The sequence below is a fragment of the Condylura cristata genome, unplaced genomic scaffold (assembly GCF_000260355.1).
Source record: "Condylura cristata isolate star-nosed mole 26May11 unplaced genomic scaffold, ConCri1.0 scaffold00019, whole genome shotgun sequence".
NCBI lineage: Eukaryota > Metazoa > Chordata > Mammalia > Eulipotyphla > Talpidae > Condylura > Condylura cristata.
In genome coordinates, this window is record NW_004567120.1 from 1,654,478 (window position 1) to 1,669,827 (window position 15,350).

At 38.1% G+C, this 15,350-nt stretch overlaps 1 protein-coding gene across 1 annotated transcript in view; it reads right to left on the minus strand.

Moving 5' to 3' along the window:
- KIAA2022 (KIAA2022 ortholog) overlaps positions 1-13,116 on the minus strand; it is a 35,422-nt gene extending 22,306 nt beyond the window's left edge. Inside the window, exon 1 of the mRNA XM_004685591.2 lies at positions 13,067-13,116. The gene's annotated coding sequence lies outside the window, so the exon portion shown is untranslated. The remainder of the gene's footprint in view (positions 1-13,066) is intronic.
- Between the last annotated feature and the right edge of the window lie 2,234 nt (positions 13,117-15,350).

A 15,350-nucleotide genomic window follows, 5' to 3' on the forward strand; every position in this document is an offset into this window, starting at 1 on the left:
CTCCTAGCTTTGTTAATCTCCAGCCTTCTAGATACTGGGTCCCTAGGAGTTCTTTCCTGAAGCAAAAAAAATGCTTTTTATCCATGTGTCCAGGACTTAGAGAAATCAATCCATATTTAAGCATTCCATGAAGACAAGTACAATTCACTTGACTCTAGACTTGCTTTTATTAAATACACAGTTATTAGTTAACTACTAGCAAGTAGTGAGACTGCTGTTTTATATCCACCCTATCCTCATCACATTCCATTTGAAGATATGCTTATAGTACAACCCTTTGTCACTTTCAAACTGATAGGCTGGTAGATGTGCCCAGATTTTTATTACCGCCAGAAGATCTGAAGAACTGCTGAAGGTCAGAGGTTCTATACATCTTACACAAATAAAAAGATGCTATCAGGCTATCTCTTTTGTATAGCTACTTACATGTAGAGAAATGCACTTTAGGCATTTACAAAAATACATCACATCTGCTTTAGAAGTTTTATTAAACACAGGAAAGGAAAATTCCAATAACTCTATGAAGTAGCTGGGAACATAATGCCATATATCCATACGTTCATCTCCCCTCTCCCATAATAATGTTTCTCATATTCCTTCAATTTCTACATGGGACTAAGAATGACTATCCAGGAGCAAGAGAAAGGCTAGAGGCTCAAGGTGGGAGGATATTAGAAAAGAAAAGGGTTTGGGTCAAAGAGTAGATATTTTGCCATTTTAGATTCTGCAATGGCCTAACAATCACCTATCACTGTTAGCTCTCTATTTTGAGCCCTGGCAATTCATCAGTTACCATAGCCAAGACAGCAAAAAAAGCCTCAGATCTCTCAAGTGTCTGAAATAACTTCTTGAGCTACCTCTTCCAGTACCTGGCTCAAGTAAATGCTAGCTGATGGCCAAAGCATGGGGGCCCTGTGTCCATTATAGTCTACACAGGAAACACATGTTGCACATGCACACTTGTTGAACAGCAGCAGTAAGATGTGCAGAACTCTTCCAAATTTCAGCAGCCAAGTGCACAGCAGGGAAGATCTAGGGGCGAGGTTCTGAAGATTCACTTACTAATGGGCCAAACAAGCGCTGGAGAAGGCAAGATGACTGATGTCCTTTCTAAATTATCCTAGTTTTCTTAGGTTCCTCTGCTACCTTTTCATCTCGTGGTTAGGCAAAGTATTTCTTAGGATAGTTTTCTGCAACTACAACATCTACTTACTTTTTCTATGCCAGTTTCTTTGCTCACTTGCAACTTCTAACCTGTGTCTCCAATACAGTAGCCACTAGATCTATATTAAAAAATCAAATATCAAATAAAATAAAAATTTCAGTTCATCAGTCATACTAGTCATAGTGTATGTTCTCAGTAATCACATAAGGCTAATGGCCACCATATTGAGTAGCACAGATAAAGAACATTTCCCTTATGAGAGGAAGTTCTGTTATACAATATACCACTATTATGCTTATTTCCTAGTCATCTAGTCACATTCTCTATATAGGCAGGCCTGGCATTTTATTAACTTTATTGGTCTCAGGTGCAGAACTGATGTCATTTATTCTTTAATTCATCATTCCTCAATTCACAAACAACTTCTTGCCATTACTCATTTATTCCCATACTCTTCTAGATAAACATATTAATATGATAAATGTGTATCATTGTATGTATTATTTTAAAATTGTATTGTTATTTGTATATTTTAAATTTTATGCAAATAGAATAACATTATAGCTCATAATCTTCTAATTTTTACTATGAATTAGAATGTTTTTTAAGACCATTCATACTTGTATGTATATATCCAATCTGTTGCTTTTATCTGCTACATGATGCTCTCTGGTAGGCATCTGCCACATTTTACCTTTTTGCTTTCATGACCTATAACCAGGATTCCAGCCTACCATTTTACAGAACTCTTGGCAGATTTCTTTCTAGATTCAAAGAAAATCATAATCAACAATAGTTGTGGTTTGAGTATGTGACCACATGTAATTGTAGGAATCTTAACCCCATGGAATAAATATCCTCCTATTCTGCAATATTCTAACTCACTAGTTTACTCTTTGCCTATTACTGGGCATTATCCATTTTTGCAAGGTTTGGTCTTGTATGAGTGTTCTTCCCTATTCTTCATTTCAAATAATGCTTTTCTATTGATCTTTGGTTCTGATTATCTAGACTGAGGTTATTAGCTTATGAAGTCCCTTATCTCTTCTGTTTATTTCTGATCCTTCCTATAGCTTCCTTGATTTGCCTTGCTGCCAGGTAAGATTCAGTGTGATAATAGTTTCCTGATGAATTTTTCAATGATCAGTGGGAGTTAGCAATCCAATGGAGACTGTACTGCTGCACTGACAGCCAAAGATTTCCAGGGCATGTTACCTTGAGACACTAGAGAAATAACCTTTTAATCTAGTGCAGCATATTTCATTTATTGTAGTGTTATACAGTTCAAAGATGCTATGAAAAATATCCCCAGAGAGATTAAAGGTTTGAAAAACAACTTGAGTTTGAACTTAATTCAACTACTCCAGAAGGCTAAAACAACAAAAGATGACCTTTTAGGCACTATGGATGCCAGGCACTGTTAGGTCAGATAATGTCATACCAAATTAGAATAATTATCTCCTGGGGAAGGAGGAGGTTTCTGGGAAGCAGAGGTTTAGTGTATGTGTTCTAATTAAAATCATCTGTTAGTGCTAACTAATGAAACTAGTTAGTTAATTAGAAAAGTTAATCTACAGAGATACAAAGAACTTAGCAGGAAACACATGAAGTCATGAAAGTGGCATAAAGAAAATGTTCTAATTAATTTTGATAAGGGATATAGACAAGTTTTAAATGGAACTGATTTATAGGAAAAAGTGTAAATTAAGAGAACCTAAAACTGACATTTAACTCAAAAAATATAGAAATGTGGTTCTTGTCTCCAAATACTTAAAAATCTATCACAAAAAAGTGAAACTAAACTTGTGTAGTAAAACCACAATAGGAAATAACTTTGGTCAGAAACGTCCAAAGATGAAATGGGTGCTAGGGTGGGGGACATACAGGAAAAAGTGAGCTCCTTGTCACTAGGAGTTTCTAAGCAGAGGCTGAGCACCAATTAAGCAAACTTAAAGAACAGATTTAAGCATTGAACAGAGAAGCTGGTTCTCTAAATGCTTACCTGCCTTAATTTGATTTTATTGTTTTTGTGTGATTTTTCACGTTACAATTTATTTTATTGAGGTAACCATTTATAACACTGTATGTTTTAGGGGTGTAGTTTCACATGTCTACAAATGTATGCTATTACACCACGCCAAAAGCCAAAGCATCAGTAATCTTTTACCATAGTACTTTGAGACCGCTTCCCTTTTGCTCCTATCCCTCCACTCACCCTTTCTGGTACCTTCAGTGCTAGAGTGAGATTTCAAGAGTATATTTTGGTTTGTATTTGTTTGTTATTTACCTTTGATTTATTATATTCTACATATGAGTGGAATCATTACTTGTCTTTGTCCTTCTGACTTATTTCAATTAGCATAATCACCTCCAGTTATACCAATGATGTCACAAATAGCAAGAGATCATCATTGTTTTAAAAATAGCTGAGTAGTGTGTATTCCATTGTGCATATGTATTATATTTCCTAATCTACTCCTCTGTCGCTAGACATTTGTTTTCATAATTTGGCTCTTGTAAACACTGCTGCAATGAACATTGGAATGCATATATCCCCTTGAAATAGTGATTTCTGCATACACACACACACACACACACATATACACACATAAATACATACACACCTAGGAATGAAACTGCTAAAACCTAGGGCAGATCTATTTTTAATATTTTGAGGAACTTCCACCATTGGGCCTGGGCCATTTTACATTTCCACTAACATCATAGGCAGGTTACTTTCCCTCCACAACCTTGCTAGCACTTGTTGTTTTTAGTCATTTTGATAATATTCCACTAATAATTAGTAATGATAAACTTGATTTAACATGTCTATCTGTATGTCTTCATTGGAAAAGTGTCTATTTAGTTCTGTTCATTTTTTGAGGGGCTGTTTTCTTATTGTTGACTTGTATGAGCTTTTTTTAGATCCTGGATATAATTTTTTCCCCCACTTGGAGGGCATCTTTTCATTAAATGACAGTAATATATCTTTTGCTGTGTAGAAGCTTTATAGTTTGATATAATCCCCTTGTTTATTTTTGCCTTTGCCATTATAGTGGAAGTCCCAAAGACAGCACTGAAATCAAAGTCATACAGTGCTTTTCCTGTTTTCTTTTGTTTATTTTATGGTTTCAGGTCTTACATCCACATTGAGTAAGTTTTCATATATAATGTGAGAGTGTCTAGCCTAATTCTTTTGCTCTCAGTTTTTTTCAACATCATTTGTTGAAGAGGCTTTCCTTTCCTCATTGTATACTCTTGGTTCATTTTTATTAACAGTCAACATAAGTATGGATTTACTTATTAACAGTTCATATAATAGACTTTTCTCAATTCTATTCTATATGTTTCAGTGTGGTTATTATTATTCCAATACTATATTGTTCTGATTACATTAGCTTTGTAGTACAGTTTGAAGTCTGGCAGTGTGAGACTTCCATCCAAATTGCTTTGGATATTTAGATTCTTTTATGGTTCCATATAATCTCAGTAGTGTTTCTTCTATTTCTTTGAAGCATGCCATTGAAACTTTGATGAGTACTGGATTGAATCATTGGATAAAATAACCATTTTGACAGTATTAATTCCTCCAATTCATGAGGAAGAAATAACTTTTATTTGTCACTTCTATTTCTCTCTTACAATGTCATAATTTTGGTAGTATAGGTGTTTTTTTAACCTCCCTTGTTAAGTTTATTCCTATGTATTTAATACTTTTGATAGTTATATAAGTGGGGTTGCCTTTTAAACATATTTCTCTTCTAACTCACTTTCATATAATGCAACCAATCATGGCATATTTTACTTTTCAGAAATTTACCACTTTAATAAAAGTTAGAATGTGAAAGACCAAATACCTTTATTTGGGCAAATATGCAGTGTAAGTAAATCCTTCCAATTGGATGGAAAATGTAACTGCTTTTTAATTTACATGGAGCTCTTTTATTTATAAGTAAAGGACAAATAAGTTGAATCCATCATATTCCAATGGCAACTAACTTCAGGATATACTGCTGGAGACTGTGAGGAATTCTAGACTGTGAGGAATCCCACAGATGGGGAAGACACAATCCTTTAGAGCTCAGTTGTCAGTAAATACTTCATCAAGATGGCTTCTTCAGCTGAAGCACAGCTAGTCTCAGCATCCACCAAGAATGGTGCTGGAGGAAAGATCAGCGAGATTACATCCCTATTCTCATGTCCTTACACCTCTGGCAAAGACAACCTATTTCTTGAAAATTCATTAGGACACTGCTCTGTAGCAGATTCCCCTGGGGTGTTGACCTTAGATGTTGAAGGTACCTGTTGTGTAAGTGTGTAGTCAATTAGATACTCAGAGATTAAAAACAAGGCATTCAGTTCATTGGTAGCTTCCTCTAAAACAGAACCATTTTCTGAAGGTGTGATATGCATCAGAACAAGAGACTCTACAGGAAGTGGTACATTGTCTCATTTGATATAGTACTGTTTGTGGCAGTATTCTGATCATTGCCATTTTTATGAGTTATAAAAGTGACTTTTTAAAGATATGGTACATATACACAATGGAATAGGTTCTGAATCTAATAAATATCTGAAATCAAGATTAAGTATTCAAAGTATTTTTATTAGGTCAATGTTATCAAACACAGACGTGTTATATAAGAATAGATTCTTTAATAGCTAAGAAAATCATATATATTATTTTCCCACTCCCAGTTTTAATTAAAATTAAGGAATTCAGGCCCTCCCTGGTGGCGCAGCGGATTAAAGCACAGCACTAAGAAGCTAAAGCCACTTCCGCATGAGTTCGATTCCCGCCTGCCCCGGAGGTGAGCACATGGAGCGGCAGACCTCTCCTGACCCGCCCGCTGCTCCCCTCAGCAGTGTACTTCGTCGATCTCCCTGTTCTGCTCCCCTCTCTGTCTCTGGTGAGTCCTCTCACTCTCCACATCTCTGGCCTGTACCCCAGTTCCATATGAATAAATAAATAAATCTTTAAAAAAAATTAAGGAATTCAGCGAATGTGGTAATAGTACTATTGAGGACCTTACAGTTTAGTAAAACTATCATATCCGGGCCCTCCCCAGTGGCGCAGCGGATTAAAGCACAGCATTAAGAAGCTAAAGCCACTTCTGCATGAGTTCGATTCCTGCCTGCCCCGGCGGTGACCACATGGTGTGGCAGACCTCTCCTGACCCTCCCACTGCTCCCCTCAGCAGTGTACTTCCTCGATCTGCCTGTTCTGCTCCCCACTCTGTCTCTGGTGAAGCCTCTCGCCGCCCCTGAGCCTCTGCCTGTACCTCAGTTCTGAATGTACAAATAAATAAATCTTAAAAACAAAAAACTACCATATCCAACATGATACTTAAAAATCACCACACTGTGAGTCAGGAAAATAAGTATCACCATTTCTACAGATGAGAAAACCAATGACCAGATAATGAATGATACAAAGTTGTTGGTTGGGGCTGTTTGGGCCCTAAAGTTTTAAATGGTATCCTTTGTCAGTATATTTTAAAGGAGAGTACTGACATGATTGAAGTGCTACTTTAATTACTAGTCAATTCAGGATACATTGTGAGAGTCAGGACTGCAGAGGAATGGTGAACTAAGGAGTCATGGGCTCTGACTTCTAGTTATGACTTTATCATCTTTATTAGTGTGTAAAATACATTAATACCTCTGCCATTTCTATTTAAGAGGGCTGTTATGGGCTCAACTGAAATAAATGAGAGTGCTTAACAGGTCATCAGCTGCCTTGAAACAAATCAGATCCTAATAGCCAGTTTTAAATAAATATTCTGAGGATCATCCATTCTGATGACCTATAAGGTACACAAGTTTTATTGTCATATAAACTTAAAACATTCTTAGTGAAGGAATAAGACAATAGTTCACATAAAAACATGGTTATAGCTTTTAACTATTTAAGGTACTTTTCTTGAATTAGTTATTAAGATGAATGCGATATCACTGCTCCTTTTTCTTATCTGGTTACCTGTTTATCTAACCCAATTTTCCTCCGAACCTTAGAGACCACTAGGGTTCAAAGGATGGAGACTCATTTAAAGGCATGTAAAGATACAACCAGCTATGAAGAAATAGTGAGCTTAGGAGTCACAGTAGAGAGAGTTACAGAAAAATGCTTCCTAACATCTGCCATCAGGGTAGAGGATGAAGAAAAAGAAACACACATACTTCAACATTTTTATTTTTTGCCAGTCCCAAAGACATTAGCTCTTATTATATACCTAGATAAAAACCTAATTATATACTTATATCAAATGAATTCAATAGTAGGCCTACTTATGGACTATGAGCAAGTGGCAGCATCTTGACACTATCTTTGGAGGAAGAAAGAAGACTGATAGCCTAATCCACGTTTTTGTTAGTACCTTATTCTGGCCTCATCCCTTACTGGCTCCTTTTCATTTTTACTCTAATGATTTCCCTAACTTTCTTGTCTAAACTGGTTCTGTGCTGTTATTCATCTCTCCTGCTCACATATTTACATTTCTGAAACAACTGTACCACATTCAGTTCTATCATTCCCATCCCCACCATCCCCCACAAGTTTGTCTGAATTTGTGGTTTCTATCAAGATCCTGGGCCTTAAAATAATGAAAAAAACAATATTATAATGACAGTGTCCAAAATGTGATTATTTAACAATTCAGAACCCCTACTGAGACTATCTTTTAGAAGGTACCTTATCATTTGCAAACACATCACAGAATGAGCTCAGAGTCTGCCATTTTGTTAATGTTTGCTCATTACTAAGCTGGTTCTACCAAAGAAGCAATATTGGATTCTTAATATATGAATAGTTGAACCTAAGAAGCTGGAGTATTCCAATTAATTGGCATTGAAAACTGAAAAATTTTTAGCTGGGCAAACATGACAAAGTTTGTTGTTATTTATTTCTCCAGGTAGAAGATGCTAGGACTCAATCCTGTTACACGAGCATGTCAGCTATAGCTGCGGACACCAACTAAAAATCTCTGGAACCACCCAAACAGTAGTCATCAAGAAACCTTGGAATGATGAGGCAATACTGTGGCCAAGTTCTATTTTAATGGAGTGGACACAGTAGGCTCAAAATTGTATTACCTCTTCAATTACTGTGCAGAATTATGTAGTACCTTTGAGCCAATGCTTTCCAAACACTTAATTTCAGCTATGCAATTTCTTTAGTATTTGTGTACAATGTACTTGTACGTTAGTCATTTATTTATTTAACCATAAAAGTAATCAGTGCAAAGAGGGCAAGATGTATGGAGTACTTTCATTTGAAAAGGCCTACTGGCCTTTGTACTCCCTTAGACAAGATACTGGCTCTGCTGAACAGAGAAAGAAACATTCAAGCAGAAATGGAATTAGTCCAAATATAAAAGCATGCCAACATTTCTCTCTATACTATAGGTAAGTGAAGATGGTTCATGTATCTAGTATGCATGAACAGGTACCACAGATAGGTGCCACTTGCTTTCAAGTGAATGGCAATACACAGCTTTCACCATCTACACTGCTCATATGTATTAAATTCTTTCTTGAGCTTTGCCAAGTGAAATTCTGTCATAGTCAAGGGTCATGGGAAAATATAGGGATGTAGTGTTAACCAGTAGGAGAGGGCTCACATTATTCCTAGAGATCAGGATTACTTTATATGGCAATAAATCATAATTTTAAGGTTAAATATATTTCTAGGGCCCTGCCTGGTGGTACAAGGAGTTAAATTGCAGCATTATTCAGCTATCTGCAGCCACTGCAGCAGAAGTTCAGTTCCTGGCCAGGGAGGTGACCCATATGGCACAGCAGACCTCTTCTGCCTTGCCTGCTGCTCCCCTTCAGCAGTGTACTTCAGTAGATCTCACTGTTCTGCTCCCCGCTCTGTCTCTGGGAATCCTCTCATACCCACCCCCTACACTCTGGCCTGCACTCCAGCTCTTAGATGCATAAATAAATAAGTCTTTTAATATATTTCCCAGGACAAGTTATGCAAAAGAAGCCACCCCCTTCCTGGATCAGGGGTGCAGCAGAGCATGACCAGCTTTACTAGGAGTGACAGGAAACTTCAGCAATCAAGTGCAGTGGGCCATGTAGGTCTTTCCCACTGAGGCCCACCTTGGTGGGGCATGGCTAGTTCAGCTGCAGGGCAACCTTGAGTCTACCATGACATCCAGTGCAAGCCCAGTTTGATGGCTGACCCTAGTGGGGTCATGTTTGGGTTCTGAAAAACACCATTGGTTTTGGAGATGTGGTAGTCAGGTTTTAACCTGGCCAGGGCCGACTACCAGGGTGAAACTATCTGACCTCAGTCTAAGTCAGGTTTCACATGCTTGTGGGGTTTTGGTTTCAAAGACTGTATGGTTTCATAAAGAGACTAGTCACATTGGAACCAATCAAGTCTTGGAAATGGTGGCAGTTTTGAAAATGGACCAATCTTGTTTGAAAGACAGGCAGTGTGAAGGGACTATAAGTCAGGACAGTAGCTGGCTTTGTTGATTGATTGAGAGACTCTGGTCAGACACTCATTCATCAAGACCTCTGGTCAGACACTCATTCATCAAGACCTCTGGTCAGACACTCATTCATCAAGGTCTCATTCATCAGGAGAACTTCCCATCTGATCTCTGTGTTTCTTTTGCCTCCAGCTTGCCTGAATGGTGCTGCTGGCCTATGCCTGGCATCGCTGAAAGCTCTGTACACTGGTGTCTGGTCCTCTAGCACCATCCGTGAAAGAGCTGTCTGCTGTTGGCCCATGGCTGGCATCTATAAGAGCTCTGCACTGCTAGCCTGTGCCCAGTGCCTCTATAGAGTGGTCACACTGCCTGATCCTCTACAGTGCTACCTGCTCACTGGCACTAATACTGCTGATCTGATTGGCAATGCTTGCCTGTGTCCAGCTACCTCTTGAACTGTCCACTGCTTCTGATACAATCACCTGAATGCAACCCCTGCCTGTGGCCATCATCTTCTGGTGCCATTGCATCTGACACTGTATATCTCAGCCTTTGGATCTGCTGTGGTGCTGCTGACTACTTCCAGCTGACATTGTGAGCTGGTCCTGTCCCATCACTTATTGGTGTGACGTCTGCTCCAGGCTCTGTTGGAGGGACTGTGCCATCTTGCATGAGGAGCTTTTGGTTTGGACTACTGGGCACTGTGGACAATAACTGGGGAAGGACAGCTGGCCAGTTGTGACCTTAGAAACTGTACTGTTCCACAATTTTGCTTTTGTTAATAAACCCTGTTGTTGCATACCAAACCTGACTTGTGTCTTGCAAATGTAAGTGCATGGGTAAGGATCCACAGATTGTGACATCCCCCAGCTTTGCATGGTTTCGGTTACACATTGGATTTATTAGCTGCTGACAACTCCTCAAATGTAACCTTAACCCAACTGTTTGCAATTGTGTGAACTGAAATGCAAGTTACTAATTAAGGTGGTTGCTGATGGGTCCAAATTGAAGTCCACACATTAGAAAGCTTTTGCTAACTTTAGGTGAATGCAAGTAAGTACAATTGTTAAGGGGAAGGATGTCCTAAAAGAACTCTGCAGAGTCTTATGGATTCCACCCCCTACTCCAGCTTTCTGGACCCTACACATTACTCCAGTAATTGAAAACTACAACTCCCAGCAGTACCAGGGAGAGAACTGCAGGACCCCAGGGTGGAGCTAGCAGGAAGGGATTCTGGGACATTTTGGGGGGATAAAGAGAGGGCTGCTCTGGCTCTCTCACTCTGGCGCTGGCTCTGGCTCTCTGCCTCTCGCTGGCTCGCTTGGGAAGCAGCTCTCCAGACCGTGTGACTTGGTGTGTTCAGTCAGCCTAGCCTAAGGCATTTCACTTACTTTGTATCCCACTCTCTTTCCCTATGTTGTTTCCTATTCCTTTCCCCTTTTGTAAATAAACCCGTTATTGACCCTTTTGTGTGTCCCTGCAGCTTACCTGCAGTTGTGAGTGTGTGAGTGAGGCCCCACAGACAGACGGCCCAGTCCACTCTGGGCTACCCTGTAACACCCTGTTACCCTGTAACATCACTAAGTTAACACTTCGTGAGGCCTAATGATAGGGGCAGTAACATTTATCCATTACAGTGAACTAGAAGCTTTATATTGATTTGCGCTTAACCCCTATGAAAACCCTGTGAGGCAGCTAGGAATTAGCATTGCTAATCCCTTATTAGCATAAATAATAAGTGAGAAAAGTAAAGTACATTTTAAGCTTGTAAGTAACATAACCATTTGATGTTACCAATTTATTTGTAAGTGATAAGCATGGTTTTATTCACTAAAATCATCTATGATGCCAGAGCCCTGATTGAATAAAATGTAACCTGACCTTCAGATCCCTCTTGTTCTTACTGGTCTCTTTCTTTGTCCATATTCTGTTTTCAATAGTTCTTTTCCATGCTCATCACTATGTCCCATCATAGGAGTTAATAAAGTGTTTTGGGTAGTAGGTAACTTGCTCTACCTGGCCTGCTGTTTCCTAATACACTATTCGCATTGATTTCCCATTTCAAGAGCTCACTATGAAGCATCATCACATATACCAAATCCAGTCTCCTTTACCAGGCTCTTAAGGATTTCCATAATTTATGCCTACTATACCCCAGAGCCTTACTTAACAGTGCTGGACATACTTAAAGTCCTAACATAGGTCTTCCTGCTTCTAAGTGTGTTACATTTTACTAATTGCCTTTAATGCACTTCCTCTACCAGAGCCAGTTTGCTCTAATTACCCTTAGGCATTCTTGTGGGAATCTCACCAAAATACCAAAAGAAAATGAAATCTAACTACATTCAAATGATACAACTGAGATTTGCCTTAGTGTCAAACACAGATAAAGGCTGGGTTCTTTCCCCAATGTTAATTTTAATCAAAGTGTGCAAATGAGCTGAGCCTAAGCAAACTGAGTCTAAAGATAGTCTTGGAACTACAAAGCATAATCTAGTTAGAAGTATGGTTCACAGATGTAATAAAGTTTCATGCTTTTTGACATTTCTTAACTAATCTGATAAGTCAGTTTTATATTTTCACAGCATTTTATAGGCTATAAGATATTTCATATGTTATTTGCTCTGTGCAATGAAGATATGAAGCAGATATTATCTTACTTTTGTATAAGGTAAAACAAATTCAGAACCAAAAAGGTTAAGAAACATATCCGATGACTCGAAATTAAGAAACCAGACACACAAGACTTGATTCTAGGATATAGAGAACAAAGGGAAGGGAGGGTACAGCACAGTGAGGGTCCTGGTGACTGAACTGAACATCAGCCATGTACTAGATACTATCAGATGACACAAATATGAACCACAATCTTTACTCTAAAAGGCACATAAGTGTGTGAGAAATATATGTAAAGGTCGAACCATTGTTAGTTAAAAGAGAACTAAGTCCAAAATGAGGAATTCAGGCCAATGCTCCTTCTATTATTCCACACTGCCTACTACAATTCTGCTGCAAGGGCCCAGCTCCCACTTAACACCTTCTGTCTCTTCTCCCTTTAGCTTTTAGATACCGAAGTTTGGAAAAGTTACAAAGTAGACTTTGGTGAGGCTCCAGAGCTCTCCAGGGAAACAATAAAAGCCTAGTGTTTGGAAAGGAACATTGGAGAGGTTGCTAGGATCTTCTGCAGGGTACTGAATCGGAAGGTTAGTAGTGTGAATAGATGAGAGCAGGAACTTTATATTTTTGTCCATTGCCAAATGTGTGATTATACAAACCAAACTCAAAAAGTATGTTTGAGAGAGAGTGAGGAGAGTGGAGAGAGATGGGGGAGGGAATAGGGAATGAAATTAAGAGAGAAGCCCCAGGTCTTGTATATGTGAAATTTATACTAAGATTTATCCTCTTGCTAAGGTGCCACGTAGGTGTTAGTAGTGACCAATGACTTTTTGATACTCACTATTCCTGAGGACAGGGCAGGGATATACTGATTGAAAACTTGGCTAAGTCTTCTCAGTATAGGGAGCCAACCAGATGACAAAGACATTTGAAAATCTGGACAGCAGGCAAAAGCTTCAGTGTCCTGAAAAAAAAAAAAAAAGTAGCTGAATGAGTTTTCTCTAGAGGCTAAATCCAGTGATGATGAAGGTTGAGGAAAGGGTGACTTAAGAACACATACTCTTCCTCAGGAACTGTATTTACTTTAGATTCCTATGCCTTAAGAGTTCCAGAGAAAGGTCTCTAGCAGCTGGCAGTTATCTTATAGGCAAGACAAAATCCCCATTACCATGACAAAAGTTAGCAAGTTTAAAAACTTTCTAACTTGCAAGAGGACACTTTATGAGCTTAGTTTTGGAAACTTGGCAGCTAAAAAATTTTTTCATTACTAATTTAGAATATTTTAGTAAGATATTTGAAGTTTACCAAGTTAGAGGCTTAGGTCTCTCCCATCATTTATAATCTCCAAAAGAGCTGGCAGACAGAATGCCTTAAGTCCTCACTATTACAGATGGCTCACCCCTATAAGGTCAAAAGCACAGTCTCTCATTATCTATTACATCACTCCCAGCATTTCTGCATGACTTTCTGCATACAACTCCTACTGCCCTGGTTACTGGGCTCAGCCTTATTATTCCACATATGCCCATGTAGGATAACAGACAACTATTTCATGAAATTTAATGTTTGTAAACTGTATTATATATTTTAAAGAGAACACCAAAGCAAGTGAATGTATTAGACCACAGCCTTGCTTTTATTCTCAATGTTAAAACATCACTGGGTGAGCTTCAAGATACTGGTTTTAGCTTTTCTTTACCATGCTGGGCAAAATTTTCCAATGAGCAAGGAAGGTAGGCAGACACCTACTTATACAACAATCAATCATATCTGCAATAATGGTTTCCTAAAGAGTCTTTCTGCTCTGAGTTTACTATGAGTAAGTGCAATTTTACTACAATGTGTAAGTGTGTGTGTGTGTGTGGGGGGGGTTATATAACTCAAAGAGAAGGTTATTTGTCTATGTGGAGAATGTTTGTTTAGTTGTGTAGTATGGGGGAACAGAATTTGGTTTGTCCAGAGATCTAAAAAAAAACCCTTTGTGAGAGTGCTGAACACTTTGTGCTGAACACAGCCAACACAGAACTACTGTTTTAAAAAATGATACACAGAAGGGAATTTGGGGTAAAAAAAGGAGGAAGAGACACCTCCATTATAAAAAAATTTTCAGGTACAGGCTAGCATACAATATCTTATGTCCATTAATAAAACTGGACTCTACAAGGCAAAAGGTAGTGTTTGCTTTTATTTAAAAGCTAAACCTATGTTAATGATACTTGTGATACAAATATCAAATAATTATGCTGTATATCTAAAATTTATACAATGCTGTTAATTATGCCTCAATAAAAGAGAATATATATATAAGCTCAAGTTCAGAGGAAACTACCACTATCCTGAATCCAGCACCTAACTCATCTGGCTATTCATACCCAGCCAGATGAGCACTTAACATTTAGAATCTAATAACATTTTTTAACTCTGCCTTCATTTAAAAACTTTTTTAAAAAGCAAATTATTTACTAAGTAGTTCTGATAGAAGGGGTAAAATGCAGAACTTAGAGGTAAAATGCAAGTAGGTAACTGAAAAGTAAGTATTTACACACACACACACACACACACATTAATTCCTCAAGTATCCTATACCTCATCAGCTGTTCCCAGTTAGGCTATATCTTTTTCAGTGAAGGAAGATAAAAACTGGAGCCAGTGGCTTCTCAGAGTCCCTTCTCTACAAGTTTAATACCTATTCTGGCTCCTGTTAAGATGAATTCAATGTGAACAGAAAAAAAATCAAATCAAACCTACTAAATAAATTAGAGCTATTGCTGGACTTCCCAACAGCTCATATACTATTGCTCTTTGATGCTATTACAAACAACTACACATGTCACAGATGTCAAAAATATCAAGACAGATGTCAAGGATGCTTTCACCTTTCACATCTTATATACAGGCCAACACATACATATGGATTTTTCTATTTCATTTATTTCTAATTTGATTTATTATTTCCTTTCATCTATTTTTTTTTTTAGTGTTCTTTGAGATAGGAGATTAGGTTGTTTCTTGAGTTCTTTCTTGTCTTTATTTGATGTGAGTCTGTATTGCTATATACATCCCTCATATTACTGCTTTAACGGTGTCTCACACATTCTGGAAGTGGGTGTTCTCATTGTTGTTGA